Source organism: Bufo bufo, chromosome 3, assembly GCF_905171765.1.
Source record: "Bufo bufo chromosome 3, aBufBuf1.1, whole genome shotgun sequence".
In the NCBI taxonomy this organism is placed as follows: Eukaryota; Metazoa; Chordata; class Amphibia; order Anura; family Bufonidae; genus Bufo; species Bufo bufo.
In genome coordinates, this window is record NC_053391.1 from 581,944,694 (window position 1) to 581,957,084 (window position 12,391).

The window sequence follows — 12,391 nt, forward strand, 5'->3', positions numbered from 1 at the left end:
TTCTGTAGTTAGGGATGGACACACAATTCAATCCGATCCTGTTCGTGACGCCACTTGATGCAATGAGCAGGACACTGGGTCAGTCGGAATGCTATGCAGTGGGTCAGTTTATATGTGTATAAGTTTGTGACGCCAGTTGCAGCTTGCGCAGGTACTGTAGCAGGGCCCTTTAAGATGTAATAAGCTCACGTACCAGGTGAGGAATGCCAGAGGGGGATATTGTCTCTGCATAGTAGATATGGTAGTGTCAACGGTGTCTCCTACCTTGGTACGGCTGGACGCCTGTATCCCGGCTCACATGCAACAAATTGAGTGTGGTTAATAGGAGTAATTGAGGAATGATGGGATTCCACACAGATAATAGGGTCCAACTTGTCTTTACTTGGTGATAGGCAGCTTTGATCCATACAGGTTACAGCTTTAGTCTAGCGTCCCAGCAGGTTTTGGCAATATGTGGCAGGAATTTATATGTATTCTGCATCTGATCATACGCCTAGAGAAACTGGCAGGTATCTATCTTCTGCTCTGTCTTTAGTCTGCTTAGTTTGGGTCTGAATAGCTAAGGAGGTACTTATTTTCTCTTTTTCTTAGGATCTTTACTTACAGGACTGCTCGCAGGGTATGGTGGTGGCTTCCTGGAGATCTGATAGTTCTGTGAAAGGCTGCTTTCTTGATCCACCAGCTGAGTTAAGGGACTCAGGCTGGGAAGGTTGATCTTGGGCCTCAGCCGAGGCTTGGATCCTAGGTTGGGATCCCTGTTTCAGGGAGCTCCTACTAACACAGCCTACCCCAGCAGGGGGGCGGATCACACTGCCTAGAACTTTCCTTCCTCCCCCTGAAGTAGGGTGTGGGAACATTCCACTCCTCCTCAGAAAGGGGGGAGCTAGCCTGGAATGGTCTATTCCAGCCTAGGTACTACCTATGACCTGCTGCATACTGCTGCCACCTGCTGGTGTACATTGGGAATTACAGCATATATACAATACAAGCCTGGAAAATGCACATTATGGAGAGAGTGATGCAAACTTATACCAGATGACAATATATATACACTTAACATTATGAAGCAGGGGAACAGAAGTTTAGGGACATACTTCAGGATGTTACACACTCCTTTACAAGTAATGGACTATCCTCAAGATAGGCCATCACTATCTAATCTCCAGGGATCCAGCACCATGGACCCCCTCAGATCAGCTATTCTGCAGTAGCTCCAGAGCTGGGAGTCATCACTACACAGCTGGTTACTGCACCACTACTCCTATTCATGTCAATGGGAGCAGTGCTGCAGTCATGTACCAGCTTCATTCACTGCACAACCGAACAGAGCTATGCAGTTTTAGTGCTGACCTCCAGCGCAGAAGCTACCGCAGAAGGGGGAGGTTTTAGCATAGCTTGTTGTACTATGCAGTTTCCATATCTCTCAAGCACTGAAATAGGAGCTACTAAAAGAGTGAGCACCGGACCACACGACTGTTTCCCTGCCATCTGGTGGTCAGGACTTAGTCTCATCTCACTTTAGCAACTGTGAGATGAGACAACCCCTTTAAGACAGTATTCCTCTTCCACTTGTATATGTCTCTGGCATACAGGAATGCAGACCTCCCAAGTGTCCCTCTTTTGGAGGGACAGTCCATATTTTGGACCCAAGTCCCTCTGTTCCTCTTTTTTCCTTAAAGAGGCTCTTTCACCAGGATCAACCCTATTAAACCAGACATACTGCCTGGTAGGGCTCATCAGGCTGATTAAAACGATACCTTTCTTTTGTCTGTATGATAAACAGCTGCAGAGAAATCTGTGTTTTTATTCATATGCAAATGAGAATTTCGACCACTCAGGGGCGGGGCTCAATTGTCTGAGCACTGCTCTGTAACACCCCCTGTGCTCTGCACACGCCCCCCTCCCCATGACTGACAGGGCTAGACATCATCATACTGAGGGCAGAGCTGTGTCCTAGCATCTACATATCATATACTCTATGTACTATAGCTTCACCACACTGAGATCTACATATTACTGCTTTGTTCACAAGCACAATATATTATTATACAGACACTGGTAATATGTGTTAGCTTATTACTGGTGTCTGTATGATCATATTTTGTGCCTGTGAATAAATCAGTAATATGCAGATTAGCTTTCTGAGCAGATCTCAGTGTGGTGAAGCTACAGTGTATGGAATATATGATATTTACTTTGTAGCACACAGCTTTGCACTCAGCATGTCTGGCCCTGCCAATCAAGGGGAGGGGGAGTGTACAGAGCACAGGGGGTGTTACACAGCAGTGCTCAGACATTTAACCCCGCCTCCTGGTGCTCCAATTGCTCATTTGCATATGAATAAAAGCACATATTTCTCTGCAGCTATTTATCATACAGACAAAAGAAATGTATAGTTTTAATCATCATGATGAGTCCTTCCAGCCAGCATGTCGCGTTTAATAAGGTTGATCCTGGTAACAGAGCCCCTTCAAATGTCCGTCTTTTTGATCTGAGGTATAGATTTGCATTGTTAAATTTACTATATTGATCAAGAAAGTGTTTGTCTGGTTCCTCTCTGTATATTTGACCCCACCTTGTATATTATTTCATTATTTCATGCAATCTAAAATTTCTATATTCAGATCATTTTTGCATTATTGTGTGCTTACAAAACTATTAAAGTATATAAATTTACAGGAAAAATGGACAATGAACCATAAGGTTAGGGCTACTCGGCAACCTGGATTTCTTGCGACTGTTGTGGCAATCCCATTCATTTCATATGGGATCACCGCTACTCAGCAATTCTGGCCGTATAGCCCTAGCCTAAGCGTCCCTCTTTGACAGTCCAAAAATTTGGGAGCTATGGGAATGGGTGAGTAGAAGTGGTAGGTAATCCATGAAACCTCCACTTTTTCAGTAAATTCAAGGTGAGTGTGAGATTTCAGAATTCCCCTCAGCAAAGAAGATTAGGCAACCATCTTATTCTTAAGCAATAATGAGCAAAACCTGAAGGACAAGGAGGTGATTGCATCCTATGGCTTTTTGCTATATATTATGGTTTGTTTCAGGGACTGAAATCCCAAATAGTTAAAGGGTTTTCTTATGTATTTCTAAGCTTAGAGTCCCTCAATATTTTTGATGTTGATGTTCATAGCAGATTTAGCTTCTATATAGCAGTATTAAGCAGCAGCGGTCGTCAAGGGAAGCACGCTGTATACTGTAATGTGATTGTACACTGCTGGCTCCCCTACTTAGGAGTTGATCATATTTGAGCTTAGATGATTGCTCAGGAGAACACAAGAGGGGTTGAAGATCAAGCTATTACATAAGCTCTTTGACAGATTTGACTCTAGATGGTGTTCTGCTGCCGGCTATGTACTTTGATACGTAAAATCTGCAGAAGCCAAACAGTTGAAAATGTTAAATAAATGCTTGCTGATTCCAAAAAAAAAAGTTTTAACCAAAAAAACACATGCACTTAGTAAGAACATGTCTCCAAAGGTGTCCATAGCTGTCTATTTAGATTTAAAAAAATTGTATTCAAGGCAGGCTATTCACTGTGTGCTGAATTTTTTGCTTGTTTTTTTTTATCTCCTTTATCTTTACTGTTTGAATGAATCGTCCACTTTTTTTATACCAAAACTTTACAAAGGGTGTCCTGACTTTTTTACATAGAAGAGACCAACATGCAGTAATATGTATACAGTCCCAGACATATTGTAATAGAAATACGATCTTCTGGTCTCTTCTTACTGATTACGCCCTACAGTGCTGATGTACTTTGCTCCTTGGCATGCCGTCTTCTCACATATCTGCAGGATTCATCGTCTCTACCAAAGGCAGGTAAAATGTACTTCAGCTGAGTTTTCTGTCATGGAGAGAACTACCAGGGTAACAGACAAGGCAGCTATTATGGAGCCCAGCAGCCAAGGCTGAACGGTAGTCAAAGAGGTCCATGTTGAAGCGGAATTACTGTGAAGAACAGTAAAGGTAAAAGAGGGCAGAGGGCAAGTGAATACAGATCAACTGGAGACCAATGAAAGAAAAAAAAATGAAAAATATGGGGAATGGGTGAAGACTGAAGACCAAAATGGTAATGAGCAGTGGTGTACATAGAGAAGTAAGGGCCCCAGAGCAAGGATCAAACCAGGCCCCCCATACAGGACAGAAGGTTTCTGCCTAAACCCTTTTTAATGACCCTTGGGCCATTTTTCCACTGCCTCATATGCTTAAATGTGTTCCTTTAGATTTAGAGGGCAGAGACCTGACCAAGTTTTCACCTCCAGTAGAAGAGGGGTTAATCCCAGTAGGCATCTTCTTTCCCTGGGCCCCATAGAAGTTGCATGGTCTGCCACTATGGTAGTTACGCCCCTAGTAATGAGCTTTTATGTCCTGAATTTACTTGCTGCTCAAGGTTGTCATAGTGGAATGTGGTGCCATTTGATGTTCTGCTGCAGTGCTCCATGGTTACTTTTTGAACCCCTATTCATTGATAAAAATGTTGGCTGAATTTCATGTCAAAACCTCATTTTTGGCTGATTGTCATTAATGTCTATCAAACTTTCCATTTTTATGGGATTTCTACTCTTTTTTGTGTTGTAATCTAATACACACCCACTCCTACCAGCTTGCTTGTTGGCATGTTCAGGCCCAGGACGAGAGGTAGGCAGAGCGGACAGTCATTACTATTTACAGCAGCGTATTATAACCAGTTGGCACTGTCCTGTAGAGTAGGGCATAGTATAGTATGGTGAGGTGGCCAGTTGTTCCTGTCTTGATAACTGCTATTAGGATGATGTTTGAGGAACCAGAGATGGCTGGTTGGGTTAGCACATCTAATACCCTGTACTGGGCACCAAGAGTGTACAGTATGTGCTGCTCCTGAGAATGAGATCCACTTTTGGGACCTCATGTTTACCTGCTTGTGCATGGCTGAACACCAGATATTATACTATATTGGATAACTGGGCACACACTCAATTGTGTAAACCTAAATCAATCTTATTTCATGTCCACTATTTTCCTGTGTTGGGTCAAAAGTGAACCATTTTTATATCTCCTACAGTTTGGTCCCATTCAAAAAAATCTTTCCAGACGTCTATGTAGATTTGTATCCATTACAAGAAAACATTTAGTGAGGAATCTGCTTCTAAAAGGTATTTATTCAATAAATTCAATAAAATGTATTTAAAAAAGGTTTGTGTATTTTACAGTAGTGGGGAAACAAATCCTGTAATGCACACTCTGCGCTAAACTACAACTTTCAAGTCTTTGCACTAAGCAGAATGTGTCCCGTACAGGTGACGTCAGAAGTGCTGACGTCTACTATAGCCTGCACACAGCAAAGGCACAGACGAGGTTGCTGAATACATAGCATACTGTTTTAGGGAGGTAGGAACACTGCTTCATACAGTCCTGATCAAAAGTTTAAGACCACTTGAAAAATGGCAAAAAGTCATATTTTACATTGTTGGATCTTACCAAGGTTCTAAGTAGAGCTTCAACATGCAACAAGAAGAAATGAGATTGAGACAAAACATTTTTTGAGCATTCAATTAATTGAAAATAACGATTAAACTGAAACAGGCTGTTTTTCAGCTGATCCAAATTTTAGGACCACATGCCTTTAAAAGGCCAAATCTGTGCAAAGATGTGGATTCATTGTCATTTTCTGTCAGGTAGTCACACGTTGTGATGGCCAAGGCAAAAAAACTTTCCCTTTTTGAACGTGGTCGGGTTGTTGAACTGCATAAGCAGGGTCTCTCACAGCGCGCCATCGCTGATGAGGTGGGACGCAGCAAGACAGTCATTTGGAAATTCTTAAATGATCCTGAGGGTTATGGAACAAAAAAGTCAAGTGGAAGACCCAAAATAATTTCACCAGCACTGAGCCGGAGGATCCAATTGGCTGCCTGTCAAGACACAGGACGAACCTGGACCCAAATTAAGGCCCTTACTGGTGCTGACTGCAGCCCCATAACCATCAGGCGGCATCTGAGACTAAAGGGCTTCAAAAACAAAAAAACGTCTTCAAAGACCTCGTCTCCTTGTATGCCACAGAACTGCTCGTTTGGACTTTGTAAGAGAGCACCAAACATGGGACATTCAAAGGTGGAAGAAAGTTTTATTCTCTGATGAGAAAAAATTTAACCTTGATGGTCCTGATGGTTTCCAACGTTACTGGCATGACAAGCAGATCCCACCTGAGATGTTTTCTACGCGCCACAGTGGAGGGTGCGCCATAATGGTCTGGGGTGCTTTTTCCTTCAGTGGAACAATGGAGCTTCAGGAAGTGCAGGGGCGTCAAACGGCCGCTGGCTATGTCCAGATGTTACAGAGAGCATTCCTCATGACTGAGGGCCCTCGTCTTTGTGGTAACGACTGAGTTTTTCAACAGGACAACGCTACAGTACACAATGCCCGCAGGACAAGGGACTTCTTCCAGGAGAATAACATCACTCTTTTGGCCCATCCTGCGTGTTCCCCTGATCTAAATCCAATTGAGAACCTTTGGGGATGGATGGCAAGGGAAGTTTACAAAAATGGACAACAGTTCCAGACAGTAGATGGCCTTCGTGCGGCCGTCTTCACCACTTGGAGAAATGTTCCCACTCACCTCATGGTAACGCTTGCATCAAGCATGCCGAAACAAATTTTTGAAGTGATCAACAATAACGGCGGAGCTACTCATTACCGAGTTCATGTTTGGAAGTTCGATTTCTGTTTTGGGGGGTTTAGCTTTTTTTTGGAGGTGTGGTCCTAAACTTTTGATCAGCTGAAAAACAGCCTGTTTCAGTTTATTCGTTGTTTTCATTAAATTGAATGCTCAAAAAATGTTTTGTCTCACTCCCATTTCTTCTTGTTGCATGTTGAAGCTCTACTTAGAACCTTGTTAAGATCCAACAATGTAAAATATGATTTTTTGCCATTTTTCAAGTGGTCTTAAACTTTTGATCAGGACTGTATCTGTACTACAGTCCGTCTCCCACACAGAGGTTTTAGTGAAGTAACTATGCAAAGTATTATCTATTTAAAGAGCATCTGTCAGATGGATCAACCCCATATAATGCATGGTATGGTTGATCATTCAGAGTAAAATGATGCCTTATTTATCTCTTTCCATTGTTTTGTTCCAAAATTATAATAATTTTTGTTAGCGTGCAAATTAACGTATTGGTGCACTGGGGGGGGGGCTAGCCCCCTCAAAGCACCAGATCTTCACCGCCATGCACCTATGGCTGCTCCGACCTGTTCCTGGATTGACAGGCCCAGGCATCTCATCTGGCCCTGTAATCTCGTTTAGGGCTTCCCCTCAGAAAGCCGGACCTCACTGGCCATGCCCCCAAACCAATAAACTACGCCCACATCTGTGAAGCCACACCCCCCCATTGCCTGCCGGGTTTTCTCCATGAAGAAGAGGAAAATGAGGAGGCAGTACGGCACACTAGGGGCGCTGTGTGCATAGGCGTCGTTACAGGGGGCTAAGGGGGGGCAATTGCTCCTCCTCGGTTATTCCTTGCCTCCCCGCTATTCCCCTTTAAAACGCTGGCAGCCGCCACCGCTAGTACTGCGGCGATCTGTCCAGGGCCCTCTTTAATGCAGGGAAAAAGGGGCAGCTTCCCCGGGCCCAGTTTCTCCTAGGGGGCCCAAGGCAGCTGCCTCTTATACCCCGCTGGCCACTGGTGACATGGGGGGCGGCAGCAGGGCACTGGGAGATGAGGGCTTCCATTGTGGAGGCGCTCATCTCCATAGTCATCTGTATCGCTGTCCTCAGGACATCGATACAGATGGAAGTGCTGCGGCGGGGCAGGGGAGGGAGAGGCGTCTCCCTTCTCCGTTACGCTAATAGGCTGCAGACCTAGTGCCTGCAGTCTATCAGAAGCCAATGCAGGCGGCGCGCGCGCTTGAGCCGTACAGCGCGGGACACAGGCCGGAAGAGGCCTGCATCGCATCGCTACTAGCCTGATGGAGGTAAGTATAAGTTTTTATTTTTTTATATGGTACTACTATTGGCACATGATTGGGGGGCATCTATTGGGGCACTTCTTACTGCCACATGATTGGGGGGCATCTATGGGGGCACTTGTTATTGGAACATGATTGGGGGTCATCTATGGGGGAACCTGTTACTGGCGCATGATTAGGGGGCATCTATGGTGGCACTTGTTACTGGCACATGATTGGGGGCATCTATGGGGGCACTTGTTACTGGCACATGATTGGGGGGCATCTATGGGGGCACTTGTTACTGGCACATTAATGGGGGGCATATATGGGGTCACATCTTACTGGCACATTATTGGGGGCACTGTGAGGGCATCTATGGGGCACTTCTTACTGGCACATTATTGGGTGGCACTATGGGGGCATCTATGGGGGCACTTCTTACTGGCACATTATTGGGGGCATCTACTGAGGCCACAATAAAGGGGTATTTTATATGGGAGAAGGGGGAGGAACACTATGGGGGCTTCTACTGAGGCCACAAAGAAGGGGTATTTTATATGGGGGGAGAGGAACACTATGGGGGCTTCTACTGAGGCCACAAAGAAGGGGTATTTTATATAGGGGGCTCTATATAGGGGCATTTTATACTGGGGCACATTATGGTAAGTACTATGGGGAAGGGAAGAGAGGAGTACTATGGGCTCATCTATGGGGGCACTAAGAAGGGATATTTTATACTTGGACATTATGGGGGACACTGAGGGCATCTACTGGGGCACTATATATGTGGCAATTTATACTAGTACATTATGGGGGGCACTAGGAAGAAGGGGGGAGAGGAGCACTTTGGGGGAATTTACTGGGGGCACTATATAGTGGTATTTTATACTGGCACACTATGGGGACATTAGCTCACCTGGGGGCATTATAAGGGGGTATTTTTTGCTCTGGCACATTATAGGGAGAATTATTACTACTGGGGGCATTATGGTGGGCTTTATTACTACTGGGGGTCTATGGGGAACATGATTACTAGTATGGGCACTATGGGAGCATTATTACTTCTGGGGCACAGTGGAGACATGTTGGGGGCACGGTAGGAGCACTATTACTACCATGTGTGCTCTAGCAGAGAATTATTCCTATTGGTGGGACTTTTGGTAGCACTATTAATGTGGGGGCACCTTGGCACAGTATCAGCTTACCACAATTATTTTTTGGAAACGTTATGATTACACTATTAGTGTCAGGGGCACTATTTGCTGGGCGCAGTTATTTTATGGCACTTTGTGCCAATAATTATTGAAGGGCACTATCTGCATGGTACTACTGTTATCAGGGGGTTTATCTGTTTCTGCAGTATAGTATTAGGGAGCACAGCGGGCAGTATTGGGGGTGGATGATTTGTCCAGAAGATGGGAGGATGATGGAAAAGTAGTAAACTAAGATTTTGTTTGTCAAACTGCAGAGACGAGAAATGGCTGAAAAATGGTGGTCTGGTCTGAAAGGAGAAGATGAGGAAAGAAAACATCTACATCAAAGAAACGTCACTGGATGTAAGAGGTATGTGGCGGTATATTACACTGTATGTAGGGGTGGATAGAGGGGTTAGTAGTACAGTACTATCTGCACATTGTAAAAAAAAAAAATAATAATCTGTAAAATACTATATATTTGTGTCAGAAGTTGTGCTTTTTTAATTTTTAGAATAATGATACAGCCATTTTATTTAATACTTTTGTGCTGATTCTTTTTTTTCTTTTATATTGAGGGACACTATAGTCACCAGAACCACAACAGCTAAACGTAGTAGTTCTGGTGTCTATAGCATGTCTCTGCAAGCTTTTTAATGTAAACACTGCCTTTTCAGAAAAAAGGCAGTATTTACATTACTGCCAAAAAACACCTCTAGTGGCCACTCATCATTATTAAAGTTTACTACTCTACGAGGTGTGTGGATTTTTTTGTATGTGTGTGTGTGTGTGTGTGGTGGAGGACGTGATTGCATGCTAGGGTGTGGGAAGGCGGGATCCAGGGGGCCCAAGTAAATTCTTGCAGTCGGCAGCCAAGTGAATCTTCCCCCGCCCACCACAGCTGCTATTGGCTGGGAGGGAGAGGGCAGCACTGCCATTGGCTGCCTGTGTATTTCAGCCTAGCAGGGCCTGCAGAGACAGAAAAGAATGCGGCTTGGGTATTTAACATCAGTAAACATCGTTACGCGCCCCTCCACCTGCTACCACACCTAGAGGAAGAAGGCACGAGAACAGAGCACAACAGAATTCTAAGTACCTTTTCTATCTGCAATGCACCCCTGCCCAGCGCTCCCTGCGTTACATGCACCCCTGACTAGCGCCCTCTGCGTTACATGCACTCCCCTGACTAGCGCATCTTGCGTTACAAGCACCCCTGACCAGGGAACCCCGAGTTACACGCACCCCTGACTGCCGCACCCTGAGTTACACGCACCCCTGACTGCCGCATTGTGCGTTACAAGCAGAATTTGTAGTATTAGTTGCACACACCAACAACACCCACAGGGTTATTTCACAAAAGGGTGAAGAGTTTGGAGAAGTCAGGAGAAGTGAACAATATAGGACAACACAGCTGATTTGAAAAAAATTCTCCAATTCAGCTCACTTTCCTATTCAGTTATTCTTTCCTAGATTGATCCCTTCTCCAAACTCTTCACCCTTTTGTGAATAAGCCTGTGAGCGTCTGTTCATTGGTCTTCTTTAGTGACATGTTTAACATATGGGATTATTTACAAAGCCCAGGTGTTTGCTGAAATTGCTTTAAACTATAAAGAAAAGTTTTTGAGAGTGTTTCTCTCTTTTCTCAGGTCTGAAGCAATACCGAGGAAGAAAGGAAAACTCTTGAAAGCTTGTCTTTTAAGTATTAGGTTAGTACAATAAAAAGGTATCCCTGCATACCGCAATACTTTTGTATTTTGTAATCTTATTGATATATACTCTGAACAAAAATATAAACGCAACACTTTTGGTTTTGCTCCCATTTTGCATGAGCTGAACTCAAAGATCTGAAACATTTTCTACATACACAAAAGACCCATTACTCTCAAATATTGTTCACAAATCTGTCTAAATCTGTGTTAGTGAGCACTTCTCCTTTGCTGAGATAATCCATCCCACCTCACAGGTGTGGCATATCAAGGTGCTGATTAGACAGCATGAATATTGCACAGGTGTGCCTTAGACTGCCCACAATAGAAGGCCACTCTGAAATGTGCAGTTTGATCACACAGCACAATGCCACAGATGTTGCAACGTTTGAGGAAGCATGCAATTGGCATGCTGACGTCAGGAATGTCTGCCAGAGCTGTTGCCCGTGCAATAAATGTTCATTTCTCTACCATAAGCCGTCTCCAAAGGCGTTTCAGAGAATTTGGCAGTACATACAACCGGCCTCACAATCGCAGACCATTTGTAACCACACCAGCCCAAGACCTCCACATCCAGCATGTTCACCTCCATGATCGTCTGAGACCAGTCACCCGGACAGCTGCAGCAACAATTGGTTTGCATAACCAAAGAATTTCTGCACAAACTGTCAGAAACCGTCTCAGGGAAGCTCATCTGCATGCTCATCGTCCTCATCGGGGTCTGGACCTGGCTGCAGTTTGTCGTCGTAACCGACTTGAGTGCTTACATTCGATGGCGTCTGGCACGTTGGAGAGGCGTTCTGTTCATGGATGAGTACGGATTTTCACTGTTCAGGGCAGATGGCAAACAGCGTGTGTGGCATTGTGTGGGTGAGCGGTTTGCTGACGTCAACGTTGTGGATCGAGTGGCCCATGGTGGTGGTGGGGCTATGGTATGGGCAGGTGTATGTTATGGACAACGAACACAGGTGCATTTTATTGATGGCATTTTAAATGCACAGAGATACCGTGACGAGATCCTGAGGCCCATTGTTGTGCCATTCATCCACGACCATCACCTCATGTTGCAGCATGATAATGCATGGCCCCATATTGCAAGGATCTGTACCCAATTCCTGGAAGCTGAAAACATCCCAGTTCTTGCATGGCCAGCATACTCACCGGACATGTCTCCCATTGAGCATGTTTGGGATGCTCTGGATCGGCGTATACAACAGCGTGTTCCAGTTCCTGCCAACAATATTCTGCAACTTTGCACAGCTATTGAAGAGGAGGGGACCAACATTCCACAGGCCGCAATCAACAACCTGATCAACTTTAAGGGGCAGAGATGTGTTGCACTGCGTGCGGCAAATGGTGGCCACAGCAGATACTGACTGGTTTTCTGACCCCTCCACCCCCCCTAGTAAGGCAAAACTGTGCACATTTCAGAGTTTTCTTTTATTTTGGGAAGTCTAAGGCACACGTGTGCAATATTCATGCTGTCTAATAAGCACCTTGATGTGCCACACCTGTGAGGTGGGATGGATTATCTCAGCAAATAAGAAGTGCTCACTAACA

The 12,391-nt window shown here is 44.7% G+C and overlaps 1 protein-coding gene across 1 annotated transcript in view; it reads left to right on the forward strand.

Annotated features, from left to right (window-relative positions):
- The first annotated feature begins 3,797 nt into the window (after nt 1-3,797).
- CSAD (cysteine sulfinic acid decarboxylase) overlaps nt 3,798-12,391 on the forward strand; it is a 75,950-nt gene continuing 67,356 nt past the window's right edge. The window contains exons 1-2 of the mRNA XM_040422236.1: nt 3,798-3,828; nt 5,051-5,141. The gene's annotated coding sequence lies outside the window, so the exon portion shown is untranslated. The remainder of the gene's footprint in view (nt 3,829-5,050; nt 5,142-12,391) is intronic.